A 16,353-nucleotide genomic window follows, 5' to 3' on the forward strand; every position below is an offset into this window, starting at 1 on the left:
GTACCTTTCTTTCTGCGAACATAGCCGCAGTGCAGGCCGCAATGCAAAATAACAACAATAACTCCAGATCTAGCAGTGGAACTAATTCCACCAGAAATCGTGTAGGATGCTCCTAAAAGAATTCACTGCCTGTAAACCTTTGGAATTTGATGGAATCGAAGGACCAATCGAATTAAAACGGTGGACCGAGAAGGTTGAATCGGTGTTTGCCATAAGTAAATGTGCTGAAGAAGATAAAGTAAAGTACGCTACGCATACCTTCACGGGTACTGCATTAACATGGTGGAATACCTACCTCGAACAGGTGGGACAAGATGCTGCTTACGCACTACCATGGTCAGCATTCAAGCAATTGATGAATGCGCAGTATCGTCCCAGAAACGAGGTCAATAAGCTCAAGGTAGAGCTTAGAGGGTTACAAACACAAGGATTTGATATTACCACGTACGAACGATGATTCACAGAGTTGTGCCTATTGTGTCCGGGAGCGTTCGAAGATGAAGAAGAGAAAATCGATGCATTTGTAAAAGGGTTACCAGAAAGAATTCAAGAAGATGTGAGTTCACACGTGCCTGCCTCCATATAAAAGGCAAGTCGAATGGCTCATAAACTCATACATCAGATTGAGGGAAGAATTAAAGAGCAGGCGGTCGAAGAAGCCAACACGAAACAAGTCAAGAGGAAGTGGGAAGAAAACGGTGACAAGAGTCACCAACAAAACAACAGTAACTATCACTTCAACAACCAACACAGCAATCACAACTACAATCGCCCCATTTTTCGCAAAAAAAAATGCAACAACAACAACAACAACAACAACAATAACCGTCCAAACAACAATAACAATCGCAACAACAACCAAATCAATAACAACAATGGCAACAACAATCAGAACAATAAATGTCTAAGGTGTGTAGGGTATCATCCAGATAAGTTCTGTGTAGTAGTGTACACCAAGTGTAACAGGACCGGACATAGTGTAACGAAGTGTGGTGTCTATGGACCAAAGGCATATAAAAATAACAGAACAAATAATTCCATTATTTGTTACGGATGTGGAAAGCCGGGCCATTATAGCAAAGCATGCCCTAATCAAGGGAATAATAATGGGCAAAGCCGTGGACGAGTCTTCAACATTAATTCGGCAGAAGCGCAGGAAGACCCGGAGCTTGTTACGGGTACGTTTCTTATTGACGATAAATCTGCTTATGTTTTATTTGATTCGGGTGCGGATAGAAGCTATATGAGTAGAGATTTTTGTGTCAAATTAAATTGTCCATTAATGCCTTTGGATAATAAATTTTTACTCGAATTAGCAAACGGTAAACTAATTACAGCAGATAAAGTATGTCGGGATAGAGAAATTAAACTGGTTGACGAAACGTTTAAGATTGACTTAATACCAGTCGAGTTAGGGAGTTTTGGCATAATAATTGGCATGGACTGGTTGAAAAAGGTGAGAGCAGAGGTCGTTTATTACAAAAATGCGATTTGCATTATGCGCGAAAAAGGAAAACCTTTAATGGTGTACGGAGAAAAGAACAACGCGAAGTTAAATCTTATTAGTAGTTTGATGGCACAAAAACTAATAAGAAAAGGTTGCTATATCATTCTAGCACATATCGAAGAAGTCAAACCTGAAGAAAAGAACATCAGTGATGTTCCCGTCTCAAAAGAATTTCCCGACGTATTTCCGAAAAAATTACCGGGACTACCCCCACATCGATCCGTTGAATTCCAAATAGATCTTGTACCGAGAGCTGCACCAACAGCTCGTGCTCCTTACAAACTCACACCCAGCGAAATGAAGGATTACAAAGTCAACTACAAGAACTGTTAAAACGTGGTTTCATTCGACCAAGTACATCACCATGGGGAGCTCCTGTTTTGTTTGTCAAAAAGAAGGATGGTACATTCAGATTGTGTATCGACTACCGAGAGTTGAACAAACTTACCATCAAGAACCGTTATCCACTACCGAGAATCGACGACTTATTTGATCAACTACAAGGCTCGTCAGTTTATTCGAAGATCGATTTACGTTCCGGGTATCATCAAATGAGGGTGAAGGAGGATGATATTTCGAAGACAGCTTTTAGAACGCGTTACGGTCATTACGAGTTTATGGTTATGCCGTTTGGATTGACTAACGCACCAACTATGTTCATGGACCTTAAGAACCGAGTGCTGTGGGCCATATCTTAACAAGTTTGTCATTGTTTTCATCGATGACATACTCATTTACTTAAAGAATGATCAAGAGCACGAAGAACATTTGAGAAAAGTGCTAGAATTGTTGAGGAAGGAACAAATGTACGCAAAATTTTCAAAATGTGCATTTTGGTTGGAAGAAGTTCAAATCCTCGGTCACATAGTGAACAAAGAAGGTATTCAGGTAGATCCGGCAAAGATTGAAACCGTTGAAAAGTGGGAAACCCCGAAAATCTCGAAGCATATACGTCAATTTTTAGGACTGGCTAGTTACTACAGAAGGTTCATCTAAGATTTTTCCAAAATAGCAAAACCCTTGACTGCATTAACGCATAAAGGAAAGAAATTTGAATGGAAGGATGAGCAGGAGAAAGCGTTTCAATTGTTGAAGAAAAAGTTAACTACGGCACCTATTTTGTCATTGCCTGAAGGGAATGATGATTTTGTGATATATTGTGATGCCTCAAAGAAAGGCCTCGGTTGTGTATTAATGCAACGAACGAAGGTAATTGCCTATGCGTCCAGACAATTGAAGATTCACGAGCAAAATTATACGACTCACGATTTAGAATTAGGTGATGTTGTTTTTGCATTAAAGACTTGGAGGCACTACTTATATGGGGTCAAAAGTATTATATATACCAACCACAAAAGTCTGCAACATATATTTAATCAGAAACAACTGAACATGAGGCAGCGTAGGTGGATTGAATTGTTAAATGATTACGATTTTGAGATTCGTTACCACCCGGGGAAGGCAAATGTGGTAGCCGACGCATTGAGTAGAAAGGACAGAGAACCTATGCGGGTAAAAGCTATGAATATAATTATTCGTACTAACCTTACTACTTAAATAAAGGAGGCGCAATAAGGAGTTTTAAAAGAGGAAAATTTGAAGAATGAAATACCCAAAGGATCGGAGAAACATCTAAATATTCGGGCAGATGGAACCCGGTATAGGGCTGAAAGAATTTGGGTACCAAAGTTTAGAGATGTGAGAGAAATGGTACTTAAGGAAGCACATTCGGATACTCAATACATCCCGGAGCGGGAAAGATGTACAAAGATCTCAAGAAACACTTTTGGTGGCCAGGTACGAAAGCCGATATTGCTAGATATGTAGGAGAATGTTTGACGTGTTCTAAGGTCAAAGCTGAACATCAAAAACCATCAGGTCTACTTCAACAACCTGAAATCCCAGAATGGAAATGGAAAAACATTACCATAGATTTCATTACTAAATTGCTAAGGACTGCAAGTGGTTATGATACTATTTGGGTAATAGTCGATCGTCACACCAAATCAGCACACTTTCTACCAATGCGAGAAGATGATAAAATGGAAAAATTGGCACGTTTATACTTGAAGGAAGTTGTCTCCAGACATGGAATACCAGTCTCTATTATCTCTGATAGGGATGGCAGATTTTTTTCAAGATTCTGGCAGACATTTCAGCAAGCATTGGGAACTCGTCTAGACGTGAGTACTGCCTATCATCCACAAACTGATGGGCAAGGTGAAAGTACAGACCCTTAAAGACATGCTACGAGCATGTGTTATTGATTTCAGAAACAGTTGGGATCGACATCTACCGTTAGCAGAATTTTCCTACAATAGTTACCATTCAAGTATTGAGATGGTGCCGTTTGAAGCACTTTATGGAGAGATGGTCATGCTTAAGGTTTCACCTTGGAAAGGTGTTGTTCGATTTGGTAAATGGGGGAAACTAAATCCAAGGTACATTGGGCCATTTAAGATTATTGATCGTGTCGGACCAGTAGCTTACCGACTTGAATTACCTCAAAAACTCGCCGGCGTACATGATACTTTCCACGTCTCGAATTTGAAGAAATATTTTGCTAAAGAAGGTCTCACCATTCCTTTAGACGAAATCCAAATCAATGAAAAACTTTAATTCATTGAAGAACCCGTCGAAATAATGGATCGTGAGGTTAAAAGACTTAAACAAAATAAAATACCAATCGTTAAGGTTCGATGGAATGCTCGTAGAGGACCTCGAGTTCACCTGGGAGCGTGAAGATTAAATGAAGTTGAAATACCCGCACCTATTTCTAGAAGATGCGTCAACACCTCCAAGTGCTTAAAAATTTCGGGACGAAATTTATTTAACGGGTAGGTACTGTAGTAACCCGAACTTTTCCATGATTATATAAATTAAATGAAAACTATATTTGCATGATTGAATGTTTCCAACATGTTAAGCAATCAAACTTGTTAAGACTTGATTAATTGAAATATGTTTCATGTAGACAATTGACCGGCGATTCACGAACGTTAAAACTTGTAAAAACTATATGATGATATATATATAAATATATATATATATATATAGTTAACATGATATTATGATAAGTAAGTATCTCATTAGGTATATTAACAATGAGTTATATACATAATAATGAGACTACTAAGTTAAGAAACTCGAAACGATATATATAACGATTATCGTTATAACAACGTCTTACTAAATACATATGTATCATATTAAGATATTGTTACACTTTATTTAACATGATAAAATGATAATTATATATATCATTAAGTATGTTAACAATGAAATACATATGTAAAACAAGACTACTAACTTAAGAATTTCAAAACGAGACATATATGTAACGATTATCGTTGTAACGACATTTTAATGTATATAAATCATATTAAGATATATTCATACATCATAATATCATGATAATATAATAAACAATGGGTTAACAACATTAAATGAGATCGTTAACTTAAAGGTTTCAAAACAACACTTACATGTAACGACTAACGATGACTTAACGACTCAGTTAAAATGTATATATATGTAGTCTATTAAGATGTATTAATATACTTTTGGAAGACTTCAAGATACATATCAAAATACTTGTACTTAACAAAATTGGTTACAATTGCATTCTCATACATTTTCATCAAGAATTCTACTCGTATTTCGTTCGGTACTCGTACTCGTACAATACCCAGCTTCTAATTGTATATACTATTGGTATATACATTCAATGATCAGCTCTTAGTAGCCCTTAATGAGTCATCAAACGTGTGGGAACCATCATTTGGCAACTAGCATGAAATATCTCACAAAATTACAAAAGTATTATAAATCATTCATGAATTATTTACAAGAAAACAAACTTACACATCCTTTATATCTAATCCATATACCAATGACTAAATACACATACAAACACTTTCATTCTTCAATTTTCTTCATCTAATTAATCTCTCTCAAGTTCTATCTTCAAGTTCTAAGTGTTCTTCATAAATTCTATAAGTTCTAGTTTCATAAAATCAAGAATACGTTCAAGTTTGCAAGTCTACTTCCAAGCTTTCAAATCCATTTCAAGTAATCATCTAAGATCGAGAAACCTTTATTATTTACAGTAGGTTATCTTTCTTATTCAAGGTAATACTCATATTCAAACTTTGATTCAATTTCTATAACTATAAACTATCTTAATTCGAGTAAAAATCTTACTTGAACTTGTTTTCGTGTCATGATTCTACTTCAAGAACTTTCAAGCCATCCAAGATCCTTTGAAGCTAGATCATTTCTTATCACTTCCAGTAGGTTTACCTACAAACTTTAGGTAGTAATGATATTTATAACATCATTCGATTCATATATACATAACTATCTTATTCGATGATTTAAACTTGTAATCACTAGAACATAGTTTAGTTAATTCTAAACTTGTTCGCAAATAAAGTTAATCCTTCTAAATTGACTTTTAAAATCAACTAAACACATGTTCTATATCTATATGATATGCTAACTTAATGATTTAAAACCTGGAAACACGATGAACACCGTAAAACCGGACATACGCCGTCATAGTAAAACCGCGGGCTGTTTTGGGTTTGATAATTAAAAACTATGATAAACTTTGATTTAAAAGTTGTTCTTCTGGGAAAATAATTTTTATTATTAACATGAAACTATATCCAAAAATCATGGTTAAACTCAAAGTGGAAGTATGTTTTTCAAAATGGTCATCAAGACGTCGTTCTTTCGACTGAAATGACTACCTCTTACAATATTGACTTGTAACCTGTATTTTTGACTATAAACTTATACTTTTTCTGTTTAGTTTCATAAATTTCAGTTCATTATGAAACCATAGCAACTTGAATCACTCAAAACGGATTTAAAACGAAGAAGTTATGGGTAAAACAAGATTGGATAATTTTGCTTGTTGTAGCTACGTGAAATTTGTAACAAATCTATACAAATCATAACTTAACTAACTTATATTGTATTATACATGTATTCTAACATATATTATGTAATCTTGGGATACCATATACACGTATACAATGTTTTGACATATCATATCGACCCATCTATATATATTATTTGAGAACAACCATAGACACTCTATATGCAGTAATGCTTGAGTTAGCTATACATGGTTGAGGTTGATTCCAAAATAATATATATACTTTGAGTTGTGATCTAGCCTGAGACTTGTATACACTGGGTCGTGGATTGATTCGAGATAATTTATATTGATTTATTTCTGTACATCTAACTGTGGACAACTAGTTGTAGATTACTAACGTTGGACTGCTAACTTAACAAACTTAAATCGTTAAAACGTAATAAAAAATGTTGTGAATATATTTCGATCATACTTTGATATATATGTATATATTCGTTATAGGTTTTTGAATCGACCCGTGTCCAAGTCTTATTTTCCCGACGAAGGAAAAACCTGTGAAAGTGAGTTATAGTCCATTTTTACTATCTAATATTTTTGGGATGAGAATACATGCAGTTTTGAAAATGATTTACAAAATAGACACAAGTATTGAAACTACATTCTATGTTGAATCGTTATACCGGATATCGCCCTTGTTGAACTTGGTAGCCTAAGAATTGGTGTTTATTATAATTGTCACCAATTGACGCGAATCCTAAAGATAGATCTATGGGCTTTGACACGCCCCAGTCAGAGAATTTGAACTGCTTTAGTACTTCGATAATTATATATGGGGATATTCAAGATGCATTTGTTAATGTCGGTTACCAGGTTTTCAACCATATGAATGATTTTTATGCAGATTGCATGTTATTGAAAGATGAAATCTTGTGGTCTATTATTACAATTTGATATATAGGTTAAACCTATAACTCACCAACATTTTTGTTGACGTTTAAAGCATGTTTATTCTCAGGTGATTATTAAGAGCTTTCGCTGTTGCATGCTAATTTATGGACAAGAGTTGGAGTCAGCATGCTTGTATAATATTGTTTAAAAACTGCATTCGAAGACATATATTGTTGTGTAATATGATTGTAAACCATTATGTAATGGTCGTGTGAAAATGCTATATTTTAGATTATCATTATTTGATAATCGTCGTAATATTTTAAAGGTTATGGTTTGTTTTAAAAATCGAATGCGGTCTTTGAAAAATGTCTCATATAGAGGTCAAAAACCTCGCAAAGAAATCAATTAATATGAAACGTTTATAATCAATATGAACGAGACATTTCAAATTTAATATTAACTCATTAAATCTATGTTACATCTAAAGAAAATATACACATATATATTTTCATAAAGACTGTAATAAAAATTCTTTTGTACAAAATATTAATTGTGAAATTTTTTTTAACGGGTAGGTAATACCCGAGAGATATATAAATTCACAATTAATATGTTACATTTTACGAATCTGATTCAGCAAATTATATATTATACTCCCTACTTTCACAACAATATACATTCTTTATAGAAATCAAAATAACCATACTCATTCAAAGATTTAATTACATATTCTGATTTTGAAATCTCAGAATTCAACTCGAAATATAACCAAAATCATCACTCTTAAATCCTTACATCTTTCAAAGCTATACTTTGACTTCAAAACAGTGCTAGAACATCATGTGTATATTAACGATTACAATCGGTGTTCAAACCCTTCGAACTTCCTTAGGACACTTCAAATAATGAACAATCGAGATGATGATCCAACCACATGTTACCCACAGTTATGTACTTGAAAAACTTTTGAAATTAAAGTAAAAGTTTAAACACGTATCCGCGTCAGATTTTTTGGCATTTATTAGCAAAAATAACTTTGCGATTCCTTTTCAAAGTAGCCAGTTTTGTCACAACTCCAGCAAGTCAACTTCAACTTTTCAGTTGAAACATCTTATTATAACCTCGATATATAATTTGCCCTTTCGCCATCGTTACTGGGGAACCGTTTATATTCCACCACATTAGCAATAAACTTACCAACAACTCCACTGATCTTTGATTTTTCCGAAAAATCATTATATTTATCAAAACCCCATCATTTATTCATCTGCATCTTGTAACGAGAATTTCCATACCAATCATTGGGAATTAGCAATCAGTATTTTGAAAGCTCGCAGCATGTCTACGCCAACAGTTATATGTGTACAAATAACGGACTTACATACTTCGAATGTGAAGTTTATGAAAAACACCCCGAACTGCGGAATAGTTCTCGAAATGCTGATGAAGCAGCAAAAACTAAAAACGACCTTAACAGTAAAAAGTTTGATGATAAAGAATAGTGTATTGGCAAAGCTCAGAAAAACAGAAGGTTTGGAACTGGAAAACGGATTGAGCAAAGTATGAAGGAGGCTGTGGACAAATCACAAATACTAAACCTGCCTTTAATGAATCCAAATGATTCAGTATCTGCTGAAGTCATTAACGAATACCTTACTCCTTACTCTAAAACCCTTGGGGACAATATTCTTCATCATCCTCTGATCTTAAATATTCTAAGATATCATCGTATCTTTCATTATAAATATCTTCGATATTTCTGAAGATATCTTCATAACTATTGTTATCCGAAATCATTTACCTCTTTGCGCTATCTATGTTATATCATAAAAGAAACTATTTTAGTTTCTAAATTCTGAAACCTTCGAGTTTAAAGTATGAATGTTTTAGAAGTAGTATTGGGAACTGAGGCATGAGTTAGTATAATATAATGACACTTGATCAACGTGATTATATTACAGTAAGTCATACTGAGTTTCTAATGGAACGTGATGATTCACAGACCAAAATGTCATCATGTGCCCTGTACACAACTCTTACATTCTACCTAACCTCTAAACATATCAAGAAAATATTTTCTTGATGACTCGGTTTTTTCCGAGGTATTCTGGTAATTTGACAAATCAATATCGTACCATTACAATTTTCTTTTTAGAACATTAACTATGTTCATTCCGAAATTCATATCTGTGAATTCTGGACCATTACAAGTGGTGCTTAATCGCAAGAAGAGGAAACGAAAGAATGAAGCTCCGAAATAGAAATGGGAGTATAAATCGCAGCAAATAGAAGGAAGCATTAACTGTGGATGACAATGATGATAGGAGACAGAAGTGGGAACTTTGAAATACAAGGGAAGATATAAAACCCAACAAATTACAAACCGTATATATCAATTCATATAGCAATGTAAAGACACGGGAAAACTAAAAACACTATAAAATCAAGAGTATAGTAGAAGTAGATAGATTCTTCAGGTGGTAAATGAAAAAAAAGAATGACAGATATGAAAGTGAGGAATATATCAAGAGGTAGAACTGGATGAAGCATATTAACGAATGTTTTAAAATATGAGTTGAGGGAGAAAGAATAGAAGGTGTGAGTTGTAAGGAAACGAATGAGGTGAATTTATAGTAAAATATCCGACAGAGAAATCAAGATGGATTATCGCATTAATTCGAAGAGGATCATAATTTCCTTAATCGCCGAAGAATCAACTCCAATATAGATTACAAAGACTTTCTTTAAATTCGGAGATCAATTGTGATGACGTCAAAAGATATGACGAATCACTATAATCTTATTTCATTCACTTACGATAACTTCACGCATACGCTTCGAGTAATCGAATTATTTTATCCATACTTCTTAAACATGATAAAACTCTATAATCGTCATAATAACATTCTCATTGTTGGCCATGACGACCTCTATCAAATTCCGGGGACGAAATTTCTTTAACGGGTAGGTACAGTGACAACCCGGAAATTTTCGACCAAATTTAAACTTTAATCTTTACATTATTCCGACATGATAAGCAAAGTTGTTAAGATTGAATCTCAAAGAATTTTAAACTATGTTCATACATTCATTTAACCTCGACCAAATTCCAATGATTCACGAACCATTATATGAACGGATATGATTATAAATGTATATGTGTATATATATTATAACTTAAAAATATTAACAAAGTATTAAACGAATAATACTTTACATGAACGTATTTGTTTCAATATGTTTATCGGCGGAATTAGAAGATAATATTAAATGGTTGAATTATTGGATACATTGAATTATGATTACGAGTCTCTGTTGAGAGGTCCACTTTAGGAAACCTTTCTTTAACGGTATTCGGAATATTTAGTAAAGTAATTTACATGTAAGAACAAATGTGTCAATTGACGAAGGTTAGACAAAAGTTAGTGGAGAACTGGATTTCATAATATTCGACTGACATATTTTCAAACATAAGAAAACGATTTCAAAAACTGAATTATTGTAATCTGTTATTTATAAAGGTAAATTGATTATATAGAATTAGCAGAATTTAAGCTTTATATTATAAAGGTATATATATAGTGTTCCTTAAACAAAAATGTTTTTCGGTATAATAGACTTTTTATGACATAACAACTTCTATTATTCTAACCTTTGTAATAAAATGATTTTGAATATAAAATAATTTGATTATTAAAATGTCTTTGTGAACGTTTGTATATAAATGAAGTATATCAATTTTAAACTTTAAAATACAAATGTTACGAAATAATATTTCTTATTATTTAAACGATTTTAAAATATATAAGTTTTGAATATCATTAGTTTTGAAAAACTATATATTATTTATATTGTTAAATAAATATTCCAAATTTATATTTCGAAATGAAAAAAAAAAAAAAAAAAAAAAAAATATATATATATATATATATATATATATATATATATATATATATATATATATATATATATATATATATATATATATATATATATATATATTAATTTAGTTATAAAACGTTTCGATAATATGTATATACAACGAGACGATGATTTATAGAAGCAAATGACGAAAACACTCAAATGCATAAGCTACACTTCATGTAATATAGTTTACTAATGATTTAAGTCTATATTCTGTTAAAGGTACGGGTCACTAAACGTAAAATGCTAGTTTTCTCAGCGTACGAGTTAACGTTCGAGAAACCGAAACCGAGACATTAGTCAAATGACGACGTACAATTTATTGGAACTAAAATTACAAGTCACCTATACTTATAAATATAATATAATATATAATTAATTATATAAATTAAATATAATATATATAATATTAATAAAAACTGTCGGTGGAGTAAAACAAACACACATGAGCTGTTTTTTGACACCATGCACTCGCATGGTTTTATCACACAAACCCCATGCACTTGCATGGGGGGTTAGGTGCAGCTCAAATCCTTTTAAAAGCTCGATCGTACTGGTTGCTAAAATCATTCTCAACTCTCTATCTCTCTGATATTACATGTACTCCGTAATATTTATTTTTATTTATTAAAAATTATTATAAATCTTATTATTATTATTATTATTATTATTATTAGTATTATTAATATTAGTATTATACATAAAATACTACGACAAGGTCATGAGCAAATTATTTCAAGACAAGTTTTTCGAGTGGGATAGGGCTAAGGAAATTATGGGTTATAGCTATGGAGGTTATGGGTATGGATCAGGGGTATACTCGTGAGGTCAACCTAGTGTTTATCATCTCTGTTGCGTCTACATACCTTTCCTGCAATATTGAATCTCGATATTGATACGTGAGCACTCATAACTTAACTTTTATATATTAATAGTGTATCCCTGACTAGTGCTTGAGTATATAGGATCATGCATGCTTGTATTTTTGATATTGTCGTTAGATAGGATATGTTGAATCCTAAATTAGTTACATATGCGGTTGGGATAAGGTATAAAATATGCATGTCATTGGAAAGCTAGCGAAAAATTAAGAACTTTTCATTTAGATATCGAATGGTTTCAATGAACGGATTAGAAGTTATAGTCAATTGAATTTTTGTATTATTATTAAAAATGATTATTATTATCGTCGTTATTATCGTCGTTATAGTTTTTTATCTAATTATTATTATTATTATTATTATTATTATTATTATTATTATTATTATTATTATTATTATTATTATTATTATTATTATTATTATCATTATCAATAAAAGGTATTATCATTAAAAATTGTTATTTTTATTATTATTACTATCATTATTATTGTTAAAGTTATAATTAGTATTATCATTAATAATATCATAATATTTATTATCATTAGTATTATTATAATTAAAACTAATATTAGTAACACCTAATTATTTTGATTACTATTATTATCATTAATATGAACGCGATATAAAAGACGATTAAAAGCTATTAAAAATTGATTAGGAAATAATGAGTATATGTATCATAATGAGATTAAAATTTAAAGGTATTGATTTAGATAAGAATATTGTTTTCATTATTTTTATCATTACTATTATTAAAAGTATTATTAATATTAAAACTATCATTTTTACAAAAATTATTATTTTAATAAGATTATCATTGTTAATATAAAGTTTCATTATTATTATTAATAAGAATTATCATTTTATTCTAATATCATTTTTCGTAAATATAAATATTGTTATTATTATTAGTAGAATAATAATAATTATTATTACAAAATAATACAACTTTTACTTACTATTATTATTATCGCAATTATTTTATCCAATAAATATGTGATACAAAGATATTTTTCTACGTGTAAAATAATTACATTAATAATACCTATCATATTATTTTTATGATATTAAATGAACTTTATAAATTTTATTACTCAAGATATATAAAATTATATTTTTATTATATACAGTTTAATATAAAATTTTATTTATTAATAAATGAATTATATTATGTACTCTAATAAAATTTGTTAAAAATATTTAAATATATAAAACGACTTGGAAGTCATTTTGGTCAAATTGACTTTTGTTAACTTTTGCATAGTAGTCTCGAGCATTAGGATTGTGGTACACTATGACTTGACCTAAATTGTTAGATAGATATTGATCATTATATAAATATATATATATATATATATATATACTTAATATAGGTTCGTGAATCCGAGGCCAACCTTGCACTTGTTCAAGTGCCGTCATATGCATTATTGCTACGAAATACAGTTTTGTGAGTTTCATTACTCTCTTTTTATATATATTTTTGGGACTAAGAATACATGAGCTGATTTTATTAAAGTTTTACGAAATAGACACAAGTGATCAAAAACTACATTCTGTGGCTGGATTATGAATATTGAATATCACCCCTTTTTAGCTTGGTAACCTAATAATTAGGAAACAGGTATGGCCCCTAATTGACGCGAATCCTAAAGATAGCTCTATGGACCTCGACAAGTCCCATCCGGGGTACGGATGCTTTAGTACTTCGAGATTATTATTATTATACAGACAAGAGGTTCTATTTGGGGATATTCTATGCATTAAAGTTAAGTCGGTTATCAAGCGTTCACCATATGAATGATTTTTAATTCGCGGGTTACGCGTATTATTTTGTACTCGGGTTACGTGTACAATTAAATATATGAAACCTTGTGGTCTATTAAAATGATGAAAATGAATGATTATGATAAACTAATGAACTCACCAACCTTTTGGTTGACACTTGAAAGCATGTTTATTCTCAGGTTTGAAAGAAATCTTCCGCTGTGCATTTGCTCATTTAGAGATATTACTTGGAGTCATTCATGACATATTTCAAAAGACGTTGCATTCGAGTCATTGAGTTCAACAAGATTACTATTAAGTCATTTATAGTTTGGATATATTATGAAAAGGTATGCATGCCTGTCAACTTTTGATGAAATGAAAGTTTGTCTTTTAAAACGAATGCAATGTTTGTAAAATGTATCATATAGAGGTCAAATACCTAGCAATGTAATCATGTGTTATTGTATTCGTTCTTATGGATTAGGACGGGTCTTTACATATATCTATGTGTATAATTATTGGATTCACTAAGCTTTAGCTTATCCTCTTGTTATTTACCTTTTTAGGATCCGGCGCGAATAAGGGCAAAGGTATTCGTTTGGACTAGCAGTGGCTCTCGAGGGTTTAGCTTTTGGAAGTTCGGCCAAGATTTGGGTAGTTAAACCCCAAACACCATGCTCTAGTGTCGTTTGAAAATTAAACTCAAGTGGTCGGAACTTTTATTTTTGAACGAAATTTGTAAGTCGGGTCGTTGTAGGCCCGGTGTTGTAAAACTTGTTTTGAATCTGGAAATCTCTTAGTTTTACTTATATGGATATTTTATGATAATCGGTTTCGTTTAAAAATGTCGGGAAGCAGGTTTTCCGCTCGGGTAAGTTGGGCCGCTGGGTCAGAAAGTTTTAGTTCATTTGGATGCCGTCCAAGGTCCTTGGACGCCGTCCTGTCTTTCAATGCTGGACGCCGTCCAGATAACTGGACACCGTCCAGATACACCGTTTCAGAAGAAAAAAAATTATGTCGTGTTTTTGGATTAACGAGGGTTGGGTCGGTACACCTCTTCCTTCGCGCCGCGACCAACAGCGTGGTCTGATGGTCTTGTTTGAATGCTGTTTGAATTTGATTTGAGTTCATTACCGCGACGTGGTTCCCTTGGTCGCGCCGCGACCTTGGGCGTTTTTCGTCCAGTTTTTAACTTGTCGAACAATAAGACTCGTACCCGCTTCGAGCTCTTCATTCGTGCAACGTACATACACTTTATGACACGTATAACAACCCTCGATCAACTATCGCACTCTTTACACATGCATATATATATATATATATATATATATATATATATATATATATATATATATATATATATATATATATATATATATATATATATATATATATATATATATATATATACACTTATTCGATACACACATATATATATATGTTCTTTACATATATATATATATTCGTTATACGTCGTACGTGCTCTACATATATACATCGTACGAATAAACGGGTCTTACATTTCGGTAGGCCACCGCGGTTGTAAAAATGCATAATAATCAATACTAACAACGCCAGATACAAAGTCCCCCATTGACTGGCATTGCTGGTAGCCATTGACAGAACATCAAGAGTCGCATAATCCCACCCGACGCCAAAAACCGTCATGACCACCGTATTCGCATCCGAAAACCAACAATAACCAAATACTCTAAAAGTAGATGGCGTTTTAATTATTTGAAAGGGTGAACAATCACCACATCCGAAAAAAGCGAAAGTTTTAAGAAATACACAAGTGATCTGAGTGAAAAGGTGACTAGCGACTGTTTGGTGGAGAAAGTGACTGGCAGTGACTGTTTGACCGAATAAGAGAGGAGAGGTGGACGGAGGTTGTTGATGACGAAAATGTGTGGAAGAAAATAGTGGTTGTTCGCTGGCGATAGCGTCGGTGTAACGTACTCTGCTAGAGGCAACTACCAGAACTGATAAATTTTATGAGAGTGAGAGTGTTTTATATAGGTTTAGATGTAGGTATAATACTAACATATTGGAGTAGTATATATATATATATATATATATATATATATATATATATATATATATATATATATATATATATATATATATATATATATATATACATCAATGGAAACTATATTTTTACCATTCACCCTATTATTCTATTCGAAAAGGGTATTCTGTGTAGAGACCCGTCCTAATCCATCCGGACGAAGTCCATATCGATTATAAATGATTCACAACAGTTGATTACATCGCGAGGTACTTGACCTCTATATGATACATTTTACAAACATTGCATTCGTTTTTGAAAAGACAATCTTTCATTACATCGAAAGTTGACGGCATGCGTACCATTTCATAATATATCTAACTATAATTGACTTAATAATAATCTTGATGAACTCGACGACTCAAATGCAACGTCTTTTGAAATATGTCATGAATGACTCCAAGTAATATCTTTAAAATGAACA

Source organism: Rutidosis leptorrhynchoides, chromosome 3, assembly GCF_046630445.1.
Source record: "Rutidosis leptorrhynchoides isolate AG116_Rl617_1_P2 chromosome 3, CSIRO_AGI_Rlap_v1, whole genome shotgun sequence".
Lineage (NCBI taxonomy): Eukaryota > Viridiplantae > Streptophyta > Magnoliopsida > Asterales > Asteraceae > Rutidosis > Rutidosis leptorrhynchoides.